A 7,480-nucleotide genomic window follows, 5' to 3' on the forward strand; every position below is an offset into this window, starting at 1 on the left:
TGAGCGAAACTACTAACAGACAGAGAGAGAGAGAGAGAGAGAGAGAGAGAGAGAGAGAGAGAGAGAGAGAGAGAGAGAGAGAGAGAGAGAGAGAGAGGTGTTTATGTGTTTGTTCTGTGTCTATCTGTCTATGTTTGTCAACTGTGACTATTTATTTAGAGGGGAAACTGCACCCTTATTTATGGTGTGGGAACACAACATTTTGTGTGTGTGTGTGGGGGGGGGGCAGCGGGGTCTGCGAGACGAAGCCATAAATGATAATGATAAATGATAATAACGTCACCGAAACAAACAAATGCACAGTCGAGAGTCAACGCTTGACATTTGAGACATTTAAGGCAGACGTGAGCTCCGCTCCCCCGGTGCTCCTTCTCCTCCCCGACGCGATTGTTTTCTTTTCCCTCAATTAAAACAAATGAGAGGTGAAAACATGAGGGAAGGCAGGAAATCCCCCCAGTGTGTACATGTGTGAACTCATTCGAACTCATCGCGCGTGTGCACGCGCACACACACATCAGAGAAGGTTGAATCAGTTCATCTGGACACAGTGTTTATTGAGAAACGTGTCATCGCTCATCTAAGTGACCTCGTCAGTCTCAGCTGACTGCAGGTGTCCCCACCCTTATAAACAACCCAGCGGCATAACGACTGAAACCAACGACCAGTTTCATATGCAAATATAGGCGTGACCATTAACTAGAGTTTTGATGGCCATGTGTACCGTTCACAGAGGGTTGGGGAATAGTTGCAATCACAGCTTTGTAAGATGGTGACAGATGTACTCTTAGCCCCCCCCCCTCCCCCCCCCCGATTCAGGGATGGTCGTTCCGTCTTCACATAGATGGCCTCTTTGACTCCCTGTTCAAACCAGCATTCCTCCCTATCAAGGATGTGCACATCCTCACCCCTGAAAGAGTGGCCACTGGCCTGTAGGTGGGTGTAGACTGTGGAGTCCTGGCCTGACATGTCAGCTCTCCTGTGTTGTGCCGTTCTTTTGGCCAGCGTCTGTTTAGTTTTTCCAACGTACAAGTCGGCACGGCAACCCTCCTGGCACTTAACAGCGTACACTATATTACTCTGTTTGTGTCAGGGGACTTGATATTTGGGGTGGACCAACTTCTGGCGCAGCACGTTTTGGAGTTTGAAAGTTGGTCCACCCCGTGGATCGGGTTCCCCGGCACAAACAGAGTAATATAGTGTACGCTGTTAAGTGCCAGGAGGGTTGCCGTGACTTGTACGTTGGAAAAACTAAACAGACGCTGGCCAAAAGAACGGCACAACACAGGAGAGCTGACATGTCAGGCCAGGACTCCACAGTCTACACCCACCTACAGGCCAGTGGCCACTCTTTCAGGGATGAGGATGTGCACATCCTTGATAGGGAGGAATGCTGGTTTGAACAGGGAGTCAAAGAGGCCGTCTATGTGAAGACGGAACGACCATCCCTGAATCGGGGGGGGGGAGGGGGGGGCTAAGAGTACATCTGTCACCATCTTACAAAGCTGTGATTGCAACTATTCCCCAATCCTCTGTGAATGAATAGTACACATGGCCATTGTAACTCTAGTTAATGGTGACACCCATATCTGATCAGGAAACTGGTCATTGGTTTTGGTCGTTATACATCTGCCACCATTTTACAATGCTGTGATTGCAACAATCCCTAATCCTCTGTGAATAGTACTCAAGGCCTTTGAAACTCTAGTTAAAGAGCACACTCATCTTTGCATATGAAACTGGTTGTTGGTTTTGGTCGTTATGCCAGGTTTGCTTACAGGGTGGGATACCTGCAGTCAGTTGAGACTGAAAAGGTCACTTAGATGAGTGATGAAACGTATCTGTAAATAAACGTTGTATCCAGACGAACTGATTCAACCTTCTTTGATTTTCTTACCTGCATCAAGACATACACATCCACACACACTCAGCTGTTTGACCCTGCAGCAGCCGTCAAAACAGGCGACCACGACAGCAGGCGGGCTCTTAATAAAGAGGTGGACTGTGTTGCTTTACAATTGGATTAGAGAAGAGGATGAGATCAGGAAAGGAAGGGATGGCGAGACGTCGAAACGGAAATTAAGGAAAGGTGGATGAATGAATGGATGGATGGATGGATGCTAGCTGACAATTGAAGAGAAGTAGATCACATCACAAAAACTTTAAGTCAGGTGCTGGACCAAAAAGAACCTAAAATGAATAAACTAAGATGCAATTTATGTGGACATGTCCACATAAATGGCATATTAGGGAAGTACAGTGTGTGGACCTTCATTTATCTTCATGGATGCTAGCTGACAACATAAAAGACAGAGGCATCCTGAAATTCCCCATCTGCTGTCATATGGACGCTGAAGTTTCCCACACCTGCCATCTGACGTTCTCTTTACATTTCCTGTACAATCTCTCCATCACATGGTGGTTATAATCATGGTTAAACTCTTTGGTTTTAACTTGTAATGATGTTAAAAATTAAATATCTAGCTGTGTTGTTTGACTCTGGACTTACCTTTAAACCACACATTGGTCATATCATGAAAAAATTAAATTTTGGTGTTGGTGTTCTGTATTGCTCCAGACATTGTTGGCTGGACCGGACCAGAGGGCCAGCCCTGCAAACGTGAATGTCACTGACTGACCGAGTGAGCAGTTTGACACCACTGGGATGTTGGATCAGGTGACCCATGACGTCGTTGATGTTACACCATTAGTCGGCCGACCAGCCCTACAACCACGAATGCTTGTCAGTGATCATGTTACGGTTTGGTTCCACGGGGCACGGCTGTGTCGTGTTCTTCGGTGGGCCATACTATTCAAAAGCCTGGCCAAGATAGACACCACCTAGGCAGCTCCAGTCCAGCTGCGCCAACCAAAGGAAAATCGCCCGCTGTCCAGTTGAACAGCTGTGCTATGGAGTCGGGCTGCGACACCATTCAGACGGGTTGCGTGCGCTTACCAGGCTATCCAGCTTGGCTGCTAGTTCGCATCGCGTCAGGCTATTTTGAGCAGCCGGGTAGGTGGCGAGAATGGTGCATGCACAAATATGGAGCTTTCTCTTCCGCCTTTCATAAAAAAATTACATGCTCTCCAGAAAACTTTGCCAAAATGTCGAGGATGGCTAGAAGAATTATTGAGAGCATCTTAAATAACAACAATATCTTGAGGTCCTGGGTTCGAACTCTGGGGTTCTCCAACCTTGGGGGTCATCCCAGGTCGTCCTCTGTGTGGAGTTTGCATGCTCTCCCCGTGTCTGCGGTGGGTTTCTGCGGGTGCTCCGGTTTCCCCCACCATCCAAAAAAAAAAGACATGCATGTTAGGGTTAATACTCCTGTCTGTGCCCCTGACCGAGGCATGGGAAGACGAACCGGAGTTGGTCCCCGGGCGCTGCCGACTGCTGCTAGCTACACAGTTAGCTAGGATGGGTTAAATGCAGAGACAGAATTTCCCCACGGGGATCAATAAAGTATCTCTCTCAAAATCTCAACAATATCTTAACGTCCGTAGACACAGCGTTATCATCATCATTCGCATCAGCACCACAAGCACCAACTACTCCTGCTCCAGAAACCAGAAAAAATTACGAAATCAGGCACATATTTAATCAAGCATGGAGGAAAAGCTTTCACTTTGCAAGAAGTATTTCTTGCCGTACAACGATACTTCAAGTAAGTCTAGAAGCAGGTAATAACAACAATTAAAACAGACAAAACAAGGAAACTATGTAGCCTGCTTACCCACGGTAGAAGCACAAAAATCAAGGAAAAATTACCCAATCAACAAGTCGTGCGGAGAACAGAACAAAACTGAATCACAGACACGATGTCATAGAGCCGCGCCCGGTGGAACCAAGAGCTGTGTCCGAAAGTCCCTCCGGCTTGGTCAGGCGTCCCTACACACACACAGTGGCGCCCCCAAGGGGTGGCCAGGGGTGGCCACGGCCACCCTGATACTATCTCTGGCCCCCCCGCTGGCCCCCCCAGCCACGAGTCGCATATGCAGAATATGCTTCTGATTATGCATAATAAGCTTCTATCTGATATCTTACATTAGGTGCTGTTCATTTAAATCAATAATGTATATTTTTCATAACTCTCATATTGACAGTTTTCAACCAGCCTATACAGTATACTGCAACAGCATCATAGAATTCCCGAAATTCAGTCATGGCTTTTGGTTTTGGTGTGCCACCCCAAGATTTTCAGTGGCCCCATTTTGCCCCCCCTATGAGAAATTTCTGGGGGCGCCACTGTAGTTGGCCGTATCTGCGGGGTAGCCGCCGGATGTGGGTATTTGTCCTGGTCGCTGCACTAGCGCCTCCTCTGGTCGGTCGGGGCGCCCCCCGGATCGGCAGAGAGGGGGTGTAGCTGCGACTGGGACGGCTCAAAAAGAGCGGGGTAATTGGCCAGGTACAATTGGGGGGGAAATTGGGGGGGCGGGGCTGTGTCCGAAATCACTCACTCGTTCACTACTCCCTATATGACTATACAGTGAGCTCATCGGCAAAATGCACAAACACTTCCGGAAACTTCCGGTCATTTTCTCTGCGCCCTTAATTAAGTCATTGCTGTCGCACAATTAAAACGCGCCAGATCAACACCGGGTGGACCGTCCATAATAAATAGTGGTAATAATAATACATTTTACTTAAGTAAAAGTAACTGATATATTAAATAATTTTAACAAGATTAAACCGAAAATTGCTTACATTTGTACGACAGCTGTCATGGCGCTCTCTCTCCTTTCGTCCGTCTGCCATGTTTCTTTCAGCGCAATGCATGATGGTATATATTGCTTGGTTAGTGACCGTTGGTTGTAAACTACTTTTCACGGTTGAAAGGGTCAGACCCGTTATTAGTAGTTTACAATTGCATAATAATTCCCACTATACAGTCGGACAGCGCTACAAAATGGCGAACTCACTATATAGTGGCGAGTGATTTCGGACACAGCTTAGCTGTGAACATGTTACGTGATTGGGCCGCCGGATCAGGTGACCAATGACGTCAGCGACGTTACACGATTGGTCGGATGACCAACAACGTCACTGATAAACAGGAAACTACTGTATGGAACGTAGCTTAACCATGGATGTACGTCCATGACGCATGAGCTTAACCATGGTATGTGACCTGCTACGTCAGGACACTTTGCCAACAAACATTAATGGGACCACCACAGAAGACTGCAGATGGACATATTTCACATTTGATATCCAGGAATTCACGCCACTGACTATCCCTGTAACAAATTGGCAACAATTTCGAACATTGACCATGCGCGGTAGGCTTCGACCTATGCTTGTTTTATGTAAACTACTAATAGGACACGTTAGCCCCTAACTAACGGGTTTGACCCTTTAGCCGAGCGGTTAGCGATGTCGCCTTGTGGTGCAGGACACCCGTATCGAATCCCGCACCGGGCAACAAAATAACCGGTTACATTTAAATAACGGCCTACGCTGTTATTGTTTACCAGAACGATTCTAACACAGATCTTTGTCCCATCAATGTTGTGTATGACAAACTATGCAGATTTATACGAGGTTGTTCTATTTTTACACACCATTGCACAATGCTGAACACACTCAGGTGGCCCCCTCTTCATATAAGACGTCAGTTCTGAAATTAGGTCATTTTTATCAACTGCTGATCTACAAAAGTGTGTACATTTGTATATGCTTTTTTTCTAACCTAGGCTTGATTATTGCAACGCACTTTACTCGGGTGTCAATCAGGGCTTCCTCCACCGTCTGCAGCTGGTATACAGCACGCCGCTGCTCAGCTCATTACCGGGACACCGACATGACCACATCACCCTATGATTGGCTCCCTGCACTGCTACGTTGCCTCCCCAGTGCTCATGAAAAGCTGGAGGCAGTAATTGGCTCTGTGCATAAATGTAGTCCACTGACTTCCGGTTTCTACTACAAGCGGTCACACCAGTTTCCTGCTTGTTGGGGCGTGCTATTGACAATGGCATATTTTTCGCGATGCCTGCAAGTTTGACCATGGATGAATGTCAACGACATGCACAGAACTGTCGACAAACTCTCACCTGCACCTACCAGCAAAGGGGTGAAAAGTTTCAAGTCACATATCAAGTTACGTCCACATAACTTGTACAACTTGAAACTTTTCACCCCTTTGCTGGTAGGTGCAGGTGAGAGTTTGTCGACAGTTCTGTGCATGTCGTTGACATTCATCCATGGTCAAACTTGCAGGCATCGCGAAAAATATGCCATTGTCAATAGCGCGCGCCAACAAACGGGAAACTGGTATGACCGCTGCAGTAGGAACCGGAAGTCGGTGGACTACAGTTATGCACATGGTCGACTTACATAGCTAGATCAATCACCAAGTTCAGGAAAGCCCACTGGGGGTAAAGTAGTAATTTGTGATAATGGGCTATAATGGACTTGACTTGACCGACTGAGCTCTTTTCTGCATTGAGACGAGACACAGAAGTCATTGTTCTGTTTCACACACACACACACACACAAACACACAACACGCATTCTCCCGAGTCATCTTCCATGAACCCATCAAACCCAGCACCCCTCGGCTCGCGCCCGGTGGGGCGGGGCCGGGGTGCCCTCGGTGCCAGCTGGCGCGCCGCACCACGGCCGTGTTGGCATCTGCCACGTCAACAGCAGGCGCCGATTAACATCACACGGTGGCTGGAAACGCAACGCGACGCAACGGAGCGCTCAAACGCTTGACACGGGTCAGTGTCAGATTACAGCGATTAAATGGAGATTTGGGAGGGGGGGGGCACAAACAAAATCCAGGGGACGTGGTTTTCTTCAGCGCGTGTTGATTTCTGCTCCTTCGCTTTCTATCTGATAATGCCGGGCTGGATGGGATCAGAGACATAAATGTTATTGCGAACTCCAAGAAGGCTAAAACAACACATGCGTTCGTGGAAAAAGTGCACATGCACGCATGCGCGCGCACATGCACGCGCACACACGCCAAGCGCTGGGAAGATTCGGTGCAGTGGATCAATCCCTAATTCACGTCCTTTCTCTCTCTCTCGCTTTCTTGGCTTTCATCATTTCCTTACGCCATGCCCACTTCCCTCTGCCCTCACGCACACGCACACACGCACACGCACACGCACACACAATTCCCTGAAGGGTAGCACTAGGCGGGTCTGGTAGCAGCACTCGGGTGGAGTTTACTGCACCCGGAGCTGTAATTTAGTGACTGTTGTCCCTAAAAAAGGAACCGTTTGGCAGCTCCGCTGTTGCTGCGAGGCTTGGATGTGGTTGGCGGACCGCTGCTGGGCCTGAACACGGTGGGACGTCTACGGGACACGGACAACCGGGCCGGTCAGGGCGGCGCAGAGCCAAGCTCCTCGGGACGGAAGACGCACGTTAGTCCGCCTCTGTGGGCATTCCAGCTTCTCCTTTATTTTCTTTTTATTTTACAGGCAGGCAAGTATTTGGAGCGAGCCAAGGCCCGCATCGCTGTCAAAGCGGCGG

The sequence above is a fragment of the Lampris incognitus genome, chromosome 2 (genome assembly GCF_029633865.1).
Source record: "Lampris incognitus isolate fLamInc1 chromosome 2, fLamInc1.hap2, whole genome shotgun sequence".
NCBI lineage: Eukaryota > Metazoa > Chordata > Actinopteri > Lampriformes > Lampridae > Lampris > Lampris incognitus.